Genomic DNA, 18227 nt, shown 5'->3' with positions numbered 1-18227 from the left:
GGTTTGTTTGGTTTCCTTCTCACTGCCCTTCTTCCTATCTCTTTTAGATTTTGCAGCCTGAGGCTGAAACTCTCCCCAAAATAGAAAATGCTCCCAAGTTCTCCTGTCTTTCCTTAATTGTCTTTCAACTAATAACTTAATTGCCTTTCAATTAATAACTTTATCAAACTTTTATGGTAAATAAAATGAGAGGGTACATTTGTTCTAGCTCGAACTCGAGCAACCATGTGTTTTAAGCTTTCTAACAGGAAATAAGAAGCATTGATTCTTAACCGACCAACCAAATAAGCCAGAAATAAGAAGCATTGATTCTTAACCGACCTTCCAAATGAGCCAAAAAACGGAAATGATACAGGTTGACACGGTTGTAGCGCCCCTCACAAGTAAAATAACACTGAGCGATCCACAACAAATAGTGCCATTCATCTTTTAACCACGACCTCTGCACCCCTACTCTCCAATTCATTTCTTTGAATTCATCCTTTAAAAAGAAAGGTACATCAACACTAGCTAAGATATGGCTTCTGAAGGCTCTTTCTCCATCTGTGGGCAAACCTGTAACCTCAGAGATCAATTCCTCTGTCACCTAAAAAGAAATTCCTCCAACAACCACCCGTTATCCGTTGAAGCCTTGGGCAAAACGCTCTGGCTACTTCGTCGTGAAATTCAATACAGCGTCTGAAGAATTCCTCCCATCCGGCTTCTCGAAACTGTTGCTTGATCTCCGAGTATATTTCAAGAAGATCAGCCCTTTCGACTCACTTCTGTTTAACTTTCCGCTTTTTCCCATTCTCCTTCGCAGCTGAACGAACACACAAAAACAGGGGATCAAGATTCGATCCTTGATCTCCGACGAGCACTCAACAAACCGAGCGGTTTTAGCATAAACAATAACAATCATAAGTGATACGGGTGATCTTTTCTATATGCGGTAATTCATTTAAAAATGTGTCAGGTCATGTACTGTGATAACTTACTGACAATAGATAAGAAAGAATTTAACCCTGCGATTATGAATTTTGAACCCACATACCTCTCAGTGACAAAAATTATCCATTCATCACATGATCTCACATTTTAGAATAATCAGAGCATGTTTAAGAAATGATTGCTCTTTTGCTAACGTGGAATATGTCAGCGCAATATAAAACAAAAATTTGAATTCCTTCGTTTTAGCGTTGATACTCTGGTTGTCCGCGAAGTTTCATTTTTCTTCATTTTCAAACACCCGATAATGCTGACACTCCCATTGTCAGCATATTTTTAAACTTTCAAAACTACAATAGCATTGATATTCCAATTATCAGCGTTTTTCCCTGCTTATTACAATTTTTTCGTTGACACTGCAATGATCAACATTTGTAAAAAAAATTCAAACTTAACAAATATGATAACACACTTTGTGCATAAAATCAATTGCTCCATATTGGAAATTTGATAGTGAAATGTATATATTTTTTAATGATATAGTATGTAAGTGTTGATTACATGCATACATTCTATGCATAAAATCAGTTGCTTCCATTTGATAGTGAAATGTGTAATATTTAATGATATAATATTTGATAGTGAAATGTATAAATATTTTAATGATATAATATGTATGTGTTGATTACATTTACGCATAACACTTTATGCATAAAATCAATTGCTCCCATATTGAAATTTGATAGTGAAATGTATATATTTTTTAATGATAGTATGTAAGTGTTGATTACATGCATACATTCTATGCATAAAATCAGTTGCTTCCATTTGATAGTGAAATGTATAATATTTTAATGATATAATATTTGATAGTGAAATGTATAAATATTTTAATGATATAATATGTATGTGTTGATTACATTTACGCATAAAATCCATATTGGAAATTTGATCTTGAAATGTATATTTTTTTTAGATATGTGTTCCATTTAAGAACCTGTTTTCATTGATGAAAAATATTTTAAAATGTGAATATTTAAAAAATGTAAATCATGACATTCATTCAAGCCAAAAAAATGAATAAATAACATTTTTGAGCTAGAGGCTCATTCTACAAGAGTATGAGGGGATGTGTAAGTTTGTCCATCGGTCAGTGCTCCATTAACAAAAAAAAATAAAAATGAATATGTTGTATAGTATTTAGAAATAAAAAAAATGTGAATGAGATGTTTAAATCTTATACTTTTTGAAAATATTTTAACAAGAAATTTAAATAAACTATTTGAAGATGTATGTTAACTAATTTATGTCCATATCAACTTCATATATATATAAATGTAACTTCATATATATATTAAAAAAAAAAAAAAAGTTTTTATGGTTAAATTTTTATTTGGTCTTGTATATATTCTATTTAGCATTCAAAATACAATTTAAACAATGAAAATAACACATTGTATTTTGCAATCTAAAAAAGTTTGCAATTGAAGAAATTTAATCTCTCATGTTAGATCTGTACTTAAGATGGATCTATGCTAGTAATATACCAATATTGAAATAAAATGATGTGTGGTTTGACAGCTAGGTTTGTTGGGTGAAACCAACAAGGCCATTGTTCAAATCTCATTGAGTATAGTGTCCTGCTATGGTCCCCTCCCGGCGTGAGCTCTCATAAGAATTTAGTATATCTAGTAAGTTGTCGGATGTACTCTTGGTGTTATAGTGGCAGCTACGAGGGTTGATCCTAAGGTTGATCCTAGATTAGGCCCGAGTCTCTAGTCTTGCCAAAATCATAAGAATTTAGTATATCTGGCTTGCAGGTTGTTGGAACTCTTGGTGTTATAGTGGCAACTATGAGGGTTGATCCTGGGTCTCCCTTTGATATAAGAATTTAGTATATCTGACTTGCAGGTTGTTAGAACTCTTGGTGTTATAGTGGCAACTACGAGGGTTGATCCTGGGTCTCCCTTAGATTAGGCCTGATAGTTAAATCATAAGAATTTAGTATATCTGGCTTGCAGGTTGTTGGAACTCTTGGTGTTATAGTGGCAACTACAAGGGTTGCCAGGTTGTTGGAACTCTTGGTGTTATAGTGGCAACTACAAGGGTTGATCCCGGGTCTCCCTTAGATTAGGCCTCGGATTCACCACATTGTTAAAAAAAGATATATACCAATATTGAAAATTTCAAATATTTCATATATAATTGAGACGCATATTTTTTTAAAATAATTATTACATAATAAGGGTGGGTAAGTGGTGTATACAGGACTTCCATAATTTTCATTCATTAACATATATTAAAATATAAAAAATTATGATAGATGATCTAGATTTAATAATTTAGAAATTTCTTCATTATATACATGATCCAATGGAGAAATAAAAAAATTTCAACCTCCACTCATGTCTTGTCTTGTCTTGGTGTTGGTGTTACAAATTCAGCCTTACAAATAAGGCCAATATTTTGTATTTTAATAGCTATTGGTATTTTCAACTTTTGTATTTTAACAACTATCGGCATTTATCAGCCATCCATTTGATTTTTATATGGCTAATTATATCAAATAATCAGCCCCTTCCCCATCCCATCTGAAGAGATTTTCTTCGGCCTGCTTTGCAATTTACCTCATCATTTACCCGTGGTTGTGAACGGTGGAAAACAGTTGGTGATGACCACATTTTCTTCTTTTGATCACCACCGATTTAACGACCACAGCTCATGACTCCTCCCCCGCTTTCAAATCCGACTCCATCCCTGATCAAGGGATCGGAGGGTCAGGATCCTTTGAATCGCCATTGTTCTCTGCAAATCCACTCTCCTTACCTGTACGCCCTTATGTGTATAATATCGACCTTCCTCTTTATTACAATTTTGTGTCATGTTTGAGTTAGGTTTTTATCATTCTCTAGGGTTCACCCATGGAGCTTTAATTTGCTCTGTCATCCAGTGAAGGGTCCATCCAGTTGGGTTGAAGTTGTATACGTGCCATAGTATAATATACTGTTTAAGGGTTCCTCTTGATTGAATATTGTGTTACTGTATCTTGTGTCTTAGGATCCTTGTTGCGAAGATTCCATATAATGGACTCGTCTACCATCAAATCCTTGTGATCTCTAGCCCTTATAGACGAATGGGTGTTGCTCAACACAAACCTGAGAGCTCAAAAATGTCAACACATGTGCCTATGGTTTCTTGTGGCTTAGACATTGGATTGAATTGAACATGTGCCTCTATGATCTCTGGCCCTTGTAGACGAATGGTGTTTGCTCCAATTATGTCAACATATGCCTCTATGGTTACAAATCGCACATGTATCTATGGCTTCTTTCTTCCTAAAGGATTGGATTGAATGGAAATGCTTGTTTATCTTAATGGAGATTGTTTTCATTGTTATGGTATGTTATGTTTAGATTGTTTTTATTTCATTATAACACTTGTTTTTATTGTCTTGATTTTTAGAACTTTGTTGAAACACTGAATGGTTTCGTCACTCATTCTTAACATGAGACTGGCACTAATAGGGAAGGTTGCTTGCTTATTTTGAATACAACCCACCTTATATTCAATCTATTGTGCACGTACCATGGTTGTCACCTTTTACACACAAGAGCAACGCCAACAACCCACAGCTCCAGCTCCATATACACGAGGAAAGTTTCAAAACTTGCACCCCCAATTATTCTACAAGTCATCTCATGCTCAAAGCCCAAGGGGTCCCACCTTCCTCCTACAAACACCCATGCCACCATGTAACACTGCGCACTTAAATATGTGAGAATCACTCCTTTTTTTCTTCCACGCTTACCTCAATACAATTTTTCTTTCTTCAAAATCTCTATATACATGATTCTTATCCCAATGGGGATCAACCATAAGAGAGTGATTTCTCCATTAACAAGATAGTTGATTGGTTGAAGCAATTTTCCTTGCTTGCTTGGTCAAGCGTTCCTTCTCCTCCATGTGATCTCTTGTGATGGTACATGTTTGTCAAATAACAATTGAGTATAATTTCAACAACTATAATATCTGATCTTCCTCTTGGCGTTTTTCCACATCAATTGTAAAGATTGATGTGTCATAGCATATAAGTTCCAGAATATTATGATCCTTCTGCCAATATGTATAACAAAAAGTGAGGCTTCCTACTAACATAATGGTTGATTGATTATGAAATGAATATGCTTGCTTGCTCGACCTTTCCTTCCTCCTTTCTGGAACATGATGCACACATCCATGTGCCTGAAATAATAGTGAGATAATCATATTTGACATCTTGGGATGGCTTCTTCAACTATGAAATCTCCTCTCCTCCCCTCTCTATTTTTTTGTGAAGAACTAAAAACATTTTTAGTTTTTAATCCATAATTTTTATTATCATCAAAGACAAGGAAAATAGATGAAATTATTTAACTTTTTATCCAGAACTACGATAAATTTCAGCTACTCGACTCACTTGTAGCACCCAGAAGCTACAAGATCATTGGGAGATCTAAACTTGGTTTACCCTGATAAGAGATCCATGACCCAAAACTAAGCCACCAAAACCAAGCTGAAGTCCAATCTGGATGTTTTCTAATCATCGCCCCTCACTATTCCTAGCGTGGGAAGACTAAGAAACCCCCTTGGGCCATAGTTTCATCCCTTCATGAGCTAACGGCTTGCCATTGCCAAACTTTTGAATAGACTATCACATCAAAAACGTAGACAATGAAATCAAAATTTTATTGAATTCAAAATTCTGTATGCATCCACATCAATGACGAAGCAATATACAAAATAGTGCCAAATGCCAATGTTTCGCATCAAATGAAGTATAACACCACTAAGAAGCCATCTTAGCATCATGGTTGTAGTAAGCATCACTCCTGCCACTACCAACCATACTCGACTAGGAGCCAAAGCAAGGTATCTCACAATTTTGTGCCCTCCAAAGCCTTTACAAAAAGCTAAAGCAAAACCTCTCACTTTGTTCTTGGAAAAATCCTCAAGGTTTGAATAAAAGAATCTTAATGTGGAACAAAATCTGGCTGAATCTATAATATTGTAACTTACAATTATTTGGATATCACATAAACAACAACCACAAATCAAAGAGGACTCATATGACATGATATTAAACCACTAGCAACCACCACAAACCAAAGAGGACTCATATAACATTAGTGATATTAAACCACAAGCAACAACCACAAATCAAAGAGGACCCATATGACATGATATTAAACCACCAGCAACATTAGTACCAAAGTGACAAAAAATGTTATCATGTCAACATGGGACTTGCATCCCACCACCAGTGCCTTGATAAGGAATGTTTTTTGGTGTGAGCAATGCCTTGTAATTTACAAGGTAGATTTTTAAACTCTTCCTTCTCCCATTTAGCACAGAGATTTGAAAGCTAAGTGAACAAAAAAGACAGGCCAAGGAAATTCAATTTCAATCTGGAGGGGAAATCCACTTACCTATGCTGAGACCCAGAAACATAAAGTTGTGCAATGTATCTTTTTGTTTGCACTGATGAAATATAAAATATAAAGTGCACTCTTTGAAGGAAAAAAAATATCCTGAGTGGGAAGAAAGAGGTTTTTGTTTGTTCATACATTCGCTCAGTGCTCAACAAGTTTAATCACAATAGCAACTATGGTCATCTCTAGAATGGGCACTTCCAAAACCTCGAATCTGATGTACAAATGAAGTGGAAACAAAGAGATATCAATGCACTGGCTAGTATTGTTCTCAGCTTGGGGATGAACAGGTGCTACAAGGGATAGCTGCAAAGACTTTGAAAGAAGCATGGGAGGGGACACATAGATGAAGATAGAAGGGGCAAAGAATTCAACCTCAAAGATATTTTGAGAGACAAATCATCCATATTGACTGTCTAAAGGAGAAAATATTAGTAACCACATCAATTAGTTTAGGTCACTACTAAATGGCAGGACTGAAGTCAAAAGTTAGCGGTTAGATAATGCAACCACCCTACCCTTCCAGCAAGTTGAATAAAGTCTTATGATAGTCTGGTGGTTAGATTAAATAACCAAGTTCAGAAATTAGCACTTGCCCAAGCTACAACTGCGTTATTAGATGTTCAAGAAACGAGGAGAAATAGCCTTGTTTTGTAGACAAAAGAAAGCTGGTTCTGAAATTCAAACCGGTAGGGATCAAAAGCAGAGAAAGGGAACAAAAAGTACTTCTGAGTCTACTTTGCCAAAGAAGAATGTCAAACAGATCAACTTTTCTACAAATCAAGAAGATATTTTCTATATGTTAGAGGTATCTTCTCCAAGGGAGGAAGACAAACTTCTTGTATTCTGGTACTAAACAACACATGACATCCCATAGAGATCTGTTCACAAGACATGAGCTATGATCCCAATCCAAGCGTGTTTACAAGGCAGATGATAACAGTAGTGATGTTGCAAGTCAACGGTTCATAATCATGTATTGCCGAGATTGAATATATAAGATAATCACAATTTGCATGCACCAAAGTTGAGGAAGAAATGCCTTCAATGAGTTAGATAGTAAAAATCAGGTACACTGAATGCTAGGGGATTTGCAGCAGGAAGTAGTACATGGGATGAGAGAAGGAAACCTGTGCTACAAGTTTCCCTATATGGTTCTAATTTGACAACAAGCCTTGCAAGTGTAATTAAGTGAGGTACGTAATATTGAATTGTGGCATGGAAGATTAGGACATCTTAGCATACACATACTTGAGCAAATAAAAATAGAATGTCTGTATGAAGAACTGAATGATACTTCAGGGTTTTCTAAAAGTTGTGTTTATGTAAAACAACACTGAACATTGTTTAAAAGGTGATCCAATATAAGGTTGAGGATTCCTGCACTTGGTTCACATATGAATTTGTGGACTAATGCAAGCTTCTAATCTAGGAGTACATTGCCAATTTGCCACATTTATTGACAACTTTTCTAAAGAGATATAAGAAAAATTGGAACTATTGGAAACATTCAAATTCTTTCGTAAGTTAGCTAAAAATCCAGATTTTGGAGAAAATATGTTAGTGTCAAGAACCTTAGCAAAATGATGGTAGAGACTTGATGATGAGAAATATACACAATGTAATATGTAAAAGCCACACAATGTAATATGTAAGATTGTACGTTAAATGATAATAGAAACATACATCACAGGCTACAGAAGAGGACAAAAGAATGGGCGGCTTCCACAAGAGGGAAAAGACAAGGGGACTTAAATAGGCTAAGGGGAAAGGACCTTAGTAAGTGACTTGCAACTCTAATTATGTCCCTTGATTGTTTTATTAAGCTTGGGGGGTTAGCATATTAAGGAGGTATGGGTCTTCGTAAGGATACATGGCCCCTTCATGTCATGCAAAGGCAAACTTATGCTATACCTATCTGCCATGCAGGCAAATTGAAGGGATTTCAAATGTTATGAGTGCTGTTAGAATTAACAAGTCTAGAATATCAGAAGTTCAAATACCATACAAACTATCATTCAGTTGGGGGAAATCATGAGACTTGTTCCTAAGCAAATTTCCATGAGCTTAATACAATCAAATTATGGAAAGCTACAACCACAAACTATGAGAGAACTGTGGTTATATGGATGATAATCTTTAACATTGAAAAATTCACTGCAGTTGATAATTCCTGGAATCCCAACAGTGAGATTTCCTAGCCAGCTTGTCCTATAGCCCTAGAAGAAGTGGAACAGCCTGAGGGGCTGCTAAACAAGGACGGGGCTCCTGTTTCTTGGGTTTGTGTAGGCTAATGGGGAAAGAGGGTTGTGGATTAGGACTGTTATGGGAGTAGATATGGACTTTGAACGTAGGAATCTAGCTTTAAAGTTTAAAAGGAGAATTGGAGCCAACCATAGGAGGAAATTCACCCTTGTGGATTCATAGCCTCAACTTGGCAATGGCCTTTATTGCAGAGAGAATTTGGTGCAACATAAGGCCAATGGTTGGGTGGAATTCTGATGTATACACTACAATATCAAACACCTTTGAAATGTATACACTACAATATCAAACACCTCCGAGATTTATACACTACAATATCAAACACCTTTGAGATGTATACACTACAATATCAAACACCTCTAAGATGTATACATTGCAATATCAAACACCTCCATGATACACCAATAACAAGCTCCTCTTTGTACATTAATTCAAAAGAAAACATTAAAGTATGCATCTACGCTAATTTACATATTCCTTTTAAAATCCCCAAAAGAATGACTTTCGCCTAAAAAGATAACTGGGGCCAACCATAGGAATAAGTTCACCCTTGTGGATTCATAGCCTCAACTAGGGGGCCGCAGCCTCAAATAGGGGGTGGCCTCTGTTGCAGAGAGAATTTGGTGCAATAGGAAACTTGTGATTGGGTGGAATTGAGATATGTACACTACAATATCCAACACATCCATAAAATACAAATAATAGACTCCTCTTTGTACATCAATTCAAAAGAAAACATCAAAGTATGCATCTAATCCAATTTTCATATTCCTTTTCAAATCCCTTGAAGAATGAATTTTACCTATTTAAGCAATGGAATTAAAGATTTCTAAATCCCAAATTAGCTAGGCTACCTAGAGGTTATTGTCAAGATGACAAATAGAAGAGAAGATTGATTGGAACCCAAATGTCAATCCCCAAACCTATAGTAAAAAGAGAAAAAGGCAACACTAAAGAAGTGCACCAAGGATGAACCAAAAGTGTGCTAGAGAGAGAAATATGCCCAAGCATAAGTGCACTCCACATGAGATCCACAGATGCACATAAAAAGAAAATATGTCAACCACAAGATAACAACACAGATGTAGTGCCTTATCTCAATGATCGACAAATGAATTACAAATGATGTTTAAGTTGTATATTTATACAACTCACACAAGGCATCCAAGGACATTATAGGTCCACATACATAGGGCACACTCCCCAAGAGGGTTATTGGCCTACAAGTCCAAGTTAACTAGGTCAGCCTTAACCATAGCCTAGTAATACAATGATCACATTAATGACACATAAGAGTTGGTCATCACTAAATTTGAGAATTACACCATTCTCAACACTCTTACAATGAATAGAAGGTTATGGAGAGATGATGAAACAAAAAAAAGAGAGGGCTTATGTAGAGCTAGAGCAATACAATGTTTGGTTACGCTAGAATATGAAGAGTGATTTTATGGATACCCAACTTGAATACCCCTAATCGTGGGTTTATGGATACCTAGCTCAATATAAAATTGGTTGCTGCCAAAATATGAAGAAAGTGAGTTTATAAATACCCAACTTAAATACATCTCAGATGGCTTGAATATAGTTGGAGAAGCTCAAAGATACTCTAAGAGTGAGTTTTTGAAATATCCAACTCAAATGCAACTACAAGAGGCTAAATAAAACTAAGAGAGTTTGAAAACAATCTTAGAATGGGTTTATGGATACCTAGCTTGAATACAAGGGTTAGTGATGGCCGATATACAAAGGTGAGTAGCTTTATGAATACACGACTCAACATAGGGTTGGCCCTATTCACAATCTCCCCTTTCAATCTAAACATGAGGGTTTATACATAAGAATCTACATCACATCTTCCCCATTTAATGTTGAGGATGGGCCATGTTACCCCTCAGTGTACAGGGGTAACCATAGGAGAATTTTCTCCTTTAATGCATATGTGGACCTAGACTTATGTGGACCCATGTGTACCCAATAACTCCACAAATGACAACCTCACATTTTATCTCAACTCTTAGCCTTCAGCTTTTAGTTGTCAACTCGCACGTCAACTACTATAAATGCTCTCAAATCATGCCCAACTCCTAAATATAATGGGTTGCCACCCATTCATAAGAGATATGCTTACTTAACGCTTCATGTAAAAGTGATAATGGAATATGTATTAGGCATGGATTAATGATTATGAAGTTGAAGTGGATGGTGGATCATGACACTTTGGATGGATATTATTTGCCTTATTTCACCTTTGTGGTCATCAATTCGCTCTTGTCAGGTGAAACCACCCCAAGACTTTTCTTTCCTTCTCAAAGAGGGGCACAAATAGGAGGCCTAGATAGGGATAGCATGTCCATATCCTTCCATACTTAACACTTTTCATTCATCCATACTCCATTCTCCTTTCTTTTGAGTTGGTTGTTGTCAATCGCTCATACTGGTTCCCTGTTTGCCTCATCCTATGAGAGGAAGGGGCTTAGAAATGCCTAGAGGTTGATGCTACTACAAGAAAGAACAAAAGAGAGTTTCAAATGTTAAAATGAAAATTAAAGGGAAAGGACGAATCATAGAGTTAAAAACAAGTTCACTTAAGCTTTGTCCCCTCACACGAGGCCATCACCCTTAGTCCCATGTATAACACAATTATCAAAATAAAAGGGAATTAAAGAACATACCAACCCCTATGAGCAATGAATTTACCATACTAAAGAAAATCAATGAAGCTTCAAAACAAGCTAACCAAAGTAAAGTAAAAGGCTAAATAAGTTGTAGAAAAACAAAGGCCAATGAAAGGGTAACTCAAGCACAAAGCACTCCCTCTACAAAGGTGCTAACGAATGATGGTCTTACTTATCCCATGTATAAGACTATGACACCACTCATGAAGTTTGCCCCTAAATCATTTACTACATGGACATTTATTTGCAGGGTCAACCTAGGAATTGTTCCTCCCTTGGGGCTTTTTCTTTCCCTATTATTTGGGAACACCTAATAGAGGTAGTTGATGGCCCTCCCATACCTAAAGTTGGCAAGTCATATACATTGGAAGTTGATTGTGAAGTTGGAAACAAACACTGAATAGGATCTACAACGTGGCTTTTACATATGTCATGACTCACCTTACTTGTTGCATTAGTTTGCTTGCCCATGGTGAATGGTGATTACTCATGGAACATGGAGACCATGGTCATAGATGATGCCCCAAGGCATATGCTAAACTTGGAGACCATCTTAGTGCTTTGAAGGACCTATTGGACCACTATCAAATACATGATGAGGCCTTGACATTCACTTGAAAGTGATTTGGCCATCATTTGGAGAATATTGGAGCTTTTTGCCCCCTAATGAGGCCACCTTACTTGTAGAGGATGCTAGAAGAGTGTTGGATAACTTGAGACGATGTGATGATATGGTATGCCTAAAAGGATCCCTTAGGCCCTTCTTCACCTTGGATGCCTTCAGGACATTGGCGATTGAGCCACCTATGAGCTAGGCATTGAGCATGCATGACATATCACGTCATGATAGAGCCGAGTTCACCATTTTGAATTGAATGGACATTGAAATGATAATTTACACCTCTTAGGCTTGAATAATTTCCTTATGAGTGAAAAGACATGTCTCTTCACCCCACAACTTGACATTTGAGGGTATTTCTCTCTCCTTATGATAGTAATACAACCATAATTCACCCTGCAACTCACACATGTGAAGGCAATGAGGGAGGAAATGAGGGATCTTTTGGGGTTTTGATAGCTTGGAAGCAAGTCACTTCACTTGGAGACTTCGTTTGGGGGATTTCTAAGCTACCCACCTTGTATTAGAGCCTACTTATGTTATGTTTAGGTGTTAATTGGTATTGGATAGCCTGATATATATTATAAATACATGAGGTTGGACTTCATTGTAAGTCATCTTGGAGTTGTGGATTAATATCACTATTTTCCTCTTCTTCACTTCTCTTTGCAAGTCGTAAAATGGTAAAGCAATATGCCTTCTCTAGAGGAATATAAATTTTGGATGCTACTTCTTTGTCATGGATGATCTTAGTTCTACAACTTCTTAGATGGACATGTGATTGGTCTAGTAAGTGCTCTTTTCCTTAGACTTTTGGATTTATTAAGTTGTTTTTTTATGCATGTAAAAGAGAAAATGCAGAAAATAGAGAACAAAAAAAATACAATCACTCACAACCATAATGACACAAGATATGACCTAGGAAACTCTTTCATGAGAAACCTAAGATGGAAGGTGAGGCTGCGTTGCTCTCTCTTTCTTTTAATGGAAATGGATGCAAATACAAAGAAGCGAAACCTATGGCCCGTGGGATGTTACAGTGCACAAACCCTCTCTATTTTCTTTCTCTCTATATACTCTCGGCTACTCTGCTCATCTATGGAACAAAATGCACTCAAATAGAGTGGAACCACTTTTCCTCCTAGTGGCCCAACTATAACACAACCTGATAGCATACTAGTGGTTAAGTTTGATTCCTTCAACTCTTAACTAGATTTACAATATCGACTCTTCTAGAGTCTTATTCATCATGATCACGTGGCTAGCCCCTTTTCCATGAATAATGGGGGCTAACATGGTATCCTTTTGAATCATGATTGTCAAAACAAGAAGTTCAACTTCCAGGGGGCATAACTTTTGCAAATGGACTCTAATTGAAGCGATTATTGCAATGTTGGGAAGATATTTGTGTATAAAATAGCATCAGGGGGTGTTGCGCTTGAGTGCCAAAGTGTTACCCCTAAAAAAAAGGCCATTTAAAACCTCAAACTGCTTCTGGAAGGTTTCAAACTCTAATTTGCCAAGTTGGGATCTGCCAGTAAAAATGGTCTTGTGAGTCGATTCCTCTGCGTTTTCCACTATGGAAGCATCAAGATGAATGAAAAACAATATAATTATCCAATCCGGATCAAGGGTACTAGATTGTGTGATAATAGACCACATAAGGAAGACATAACACCCCTAAATGCCATATCTCCAACTGCAACATGACTTCACGACCTAGTGAAGGTGACCTCTAGTAGAAGTACAGAAGGAGGATCCATTGAAGCACTTTCATTGGTTGAAGGTACAAAGGTTGGCACAAGCACTAAGATGTCATATGTACTACATCCAATAATGATCACCTTCATAGTGGGAAAGGAAGAGTTTTTGATCCACTAAAATATGTTAAGGATCATTTGTAGAATCATCAATAAGAATTAGTTACCTATGATTAGACCAAATACGGTGAGAAATTACTTAGTTCCCCTATGAGAACAAGTGGCCATAGAGACCTAGAAATGTCACTATGAACCAACTCCAATTACTCAAAGGCGAGCCTTGCATCACAATAAAACAAAGAGTCCACTAGAAAACCACCAACTCCTAAAACATAAACAATGTCTCCAAATGTGGTGGGGTCAATAATGAGATCATCACATCCTAGAGTGTAAGACCTAGTAGGGAAAATGCACTACCATATGTGCAACATAAGGAGAATCCATCAAGTCCAAGAACAATGTTGAAGTCTTTGTACAAGGTACATCAATAAGAACAGATACCTCAAATTGTAATAAAGAAAGATGCATTATAATAGATTGATACCCATTCATAGAAGAATCCTCCAAAAGTAGCAATGGAAACAATCCTAGTGAACCATAAATAAATATTCCATCAAATATTGTATCTCTACTAGAAGAACCATATAGACAATATACTAGAACATGGGCCCATGTACTTTATCCAAAAAACCTAAAATGTGAAATTAATTAAGTCATACCCTGATCAAGGGTTTGACAAAAGATCAAACCCATATGCAAAGTGCATGACTAGATTGCACTATAAACTATTTTAATAGTATCATCTAAAAGATACACGTTGCAGTCAATTACGGCTCTTCGATCACTTGTGGATAAGACAAGAAAGACTTGAAGACACAACTCTCTACACCACAACCATTGCATATATAGTTCCTCTATATCAAATTTGCCCAAATATAAGTAAACCTATTGAATAAGGCAAAGAGTCATTCTAAGGTCTTTAGGATCTGCAAAAAAAGAAGGCTCCATAAAGTCTTCAAGGAATCCCTTATATAGACCAAAGAAGGGCATAATACTAACGCTTTCAAGAATTCTACAGTGTAACGTTTTATGCATTTAGGGCAGCCAAGCCCTAGACAAAACATACTGCAGAATGAACAAAAACAGTGTTGGAATTTTAAGGGAAGGAAAAACCCTAGGAAACCCTAAGAGATGATAAAGAAAACCTAAATCCACAACCCTTGGGGCAATGCCTTTGGACAAAAGCTTTAGATCACCTACACAAAATCATATCTAGAAACACTAGTTCTGAACTTCCGTGATGACAAAAAAGTGATGCCAACAGCCAAATATCTCCAAATTGTTGCTGAAAAAAGAAATTTTGGGGCTCTAGTTCAGTAGTCACAAAAAGTGATGTCACTAGCCAAATGTCTCCAATATGTTGCTCAGAAAACAAAACTGGAAACCGTAGTTCTGCAATGACAAAAAGGTGATGCCACCAACCAAAAGTCTTCAAACATTGCTGCAAAAATCGATCTGGAAACCCTGGTTTCACAGTCACAAAAAGGTGATGGCAGCAGCCAAAAGTATCCAAATAGATGCTGAGAAAACACTGAAATAAATCAAAACGTAAACCCTACTGTAGAAAATCTATGGACAAATCTATGTAATTAGTGCAGAAAACAGGCTTTAACAGCCATAGAAAAAGGTCTTTTCCAGCCAACAAAACATAATGGAATAAACAGCCATAATATTCCCTTGATTTGGTTCTCTTATGGACACCAAAATATGATCACAACAGTATGAACCACAGAAGAAAAACTAACAGTGAACAAGGTAGAAAATATTCACACCCACTCTGCTACCTTGTTGAGGTCACAAACAGGAAGAGGGGATTGCATGGAACCAAAACACTGACACAAAACCCTGCAGCTAAAAATAAACAGAGAAAAACCAGCATTAAAATAGTGCACAACATAGAGAAAAATGCCCAAGCGTGAGTGCACTACACATGAGATGCACAATTGCACATAAAAAGAAAGATATGCCAACCACAAAAGAATGTCAAAGATGTAGTGTCTGTAGGCTTAAAACACTTATATTAGAGAGGATTGGCTCAATGATCAAAAGATAATTTACAAATGAGGTTTGAGTAGTGTATTTAATAATTTATACACAACTCAAGTTGGGTGCCCTCCCAAGAGGGGTTATGAGCCGACATAAGTAGGGTGCACTCCCCAAGAGGGTTATTGAGCCTACATATCAAAGTTGACTAGGTTTGCTTGAACCATAACCTAATAATACAACAAATAATCACATTAATGATAAATAAGAGTTAGTCCTAGGCAAATGTGGGGATTAAACTATTCTCAACAATGATTCACCAACAGTTGTAAGATTATCTGAAACATCCACGAAGCAAACATCTAAACATAAAATAACCATTTGACCAAAAGAAACAGCAGTTGTAAGGTTATCAGAAACATCTATGAAACAAACATCGAAATATAAAATACCAGTTGACCAAAAACAAATCTTCCATTTGCATGAAACTGGGGGAACAGAAACTAAACTATGTTGTAACATTTGAAAGCCTGTTGTTCGTCGCCTTGTGGTCTACTGGTTGAGACAAAGCATTTCCATCCAAACAACCTAGGTTCAAACCCCAATACACATAGGGTAGTAGAATATGTGCTTTAACCAACTTCAATGGCCTCCAACAATGAAGTTCATAGATCCCTGCATGTTAAAAAAAGTGTGTACCCATACCTACAAAGCATTCGAAACAATGTTCACATGCAATTTGAGATAATAGCAATATCATTTTCTTTGTCCCACTTTTGCATACCAATATCAAACTTTTCAAAATCTAAAATGAATCCTTAATTCCAACAGATCAGAAAACATTGTTCCAGAGACAAAAGAGAATCTGACAAAGCATTTTTCCTAAAAGACTTTTGAGAATATGACAGACAAATTCTTGAAAATTAATATCCCCATGAATAGTAGAACAATATTTGCCATAGACAACAAGAAAAAATGAAACATGCCCAAAATTTCTTGCGTTGAATATGATTAAAGGGGCATGATAATGCATTTGGTTGGTTGAAAACTTGTGTGAGAAGGCTTTTCTTCCACCACTCATTGATTTCATTGGTAAGGCCAACCCCTGGAAACAACCTCAAATTATCAAGGCCATAGTTGTATATTCAAATAAAGAAGAACATATAATCTAGAATCTCCAATTGTGTCTTCCATATATCCCAAGTTCAATTAAAATCAAGTTCCTAGCTGATTAATTGTAGTGAGTGACTGTTATTTTATAGTTTTACCCAACAACACTATATTGGAGATTAAGGATATGGGTGTTGAAACATACCAAGCTTCCTTGGCCAGCAAGGCACTGACTCGATCCAAATAATCTTTGATAATGCTCTATGAATCCTACCATAGAATTCTGTCTGCTTCATTACCAATTACAAGATTTAAGTGTACATTCCACAAAATATATAATCCATAACATAAAATACAGTACAGTTCTTCATTCAGAATTTGCAATAAATAAAGTCATAACTGAATACTAATCTTTAAAACTAAGTTAAACATGTGGAATACCTGCAAAGTAGTGATTTTCCAACCAGCTGTAATCATCCACTGTGGATGCCACCTGCGAACTGGGATATGAGATGACAAGGTATGGGAAATTTCACCCACTGCTCTCTCCCTAAATTCACCGTGGGCAGTGCCACATGATTAAGATAGCAATGGCTACTGGCATGAATCCCAACACTAGATCTCGTACAGGATGGTTTCAACTTCAGGCACTAGAATAGCTATCATGGATCAAGACTCAGCACAGTGTAATAGAGGTATGATAGAGGCATTCCTTCTAGGTTCTCATTCTCACAGTTAACCATTATTCACTATGAAGAACAGTACTTCTATGCAATAGCATTTTAATATGCAAGGTAACAATGGCAGCAGCAAACCGACCAGCTCAGAGTGAAAGGAAAATGGAAGGAAGGTGGAAGAATCCATTTTCAATAGACAAAATATGCATTAAATACCAATCCTTTCATAGATATGCAATGTCAACATTGCCCCATTTTACCTCCGCAAAGAATAATCACTGAGCACCAGAGCATTAATGTCAGTATATTTGCACATATACACTGTTGGATCTCTGCACATATACATCCAACTATGTATATATGGGTATATACTGCTATTAATACTCTGCTGCTTGGTGCTTATTGCTTGCCCTTTTACCTTCCCTTTCCCTTTCTCACATCATAGTCCCCCTCCATGTTACTAGCCGCATCCATGTCAATACTTTTATTAATATAACTTTATACATTACTACATGGTGATGTCAGCATTTCCAACCTGGAAAATATAACAAACCTAAGTATCTAATTATTCTCCAGGCCAGCCTTGGCCTTGGACTCTCGCTGCGAGCCTTTACAGCACAAATACAAATACGCACTTCCAGGTGTTTCTATACAAGCTCACATGTTCCAACACCCAATAT

The sequence above is a fragment of the Pinus tabuliformis genome, chromosome 6 (genome assembly GCF_031772625.1).
Source record: "Pinus tabuliformis cultivar Carrire ecotype Pingquan chromosome 6, CPIR1, whole genome shotgun sequence".
In the NCBI taxonomy this organism is placed as follows: domain Eukaryota; kingdom Viridiplantae; phylum Streptophyta; class Pinopsida; order Pinales; family Pinaceae; genus Pinus; species Pinus tabuliformis.
Note: the sequence above shows the minus strand (reverse complement) of the source record.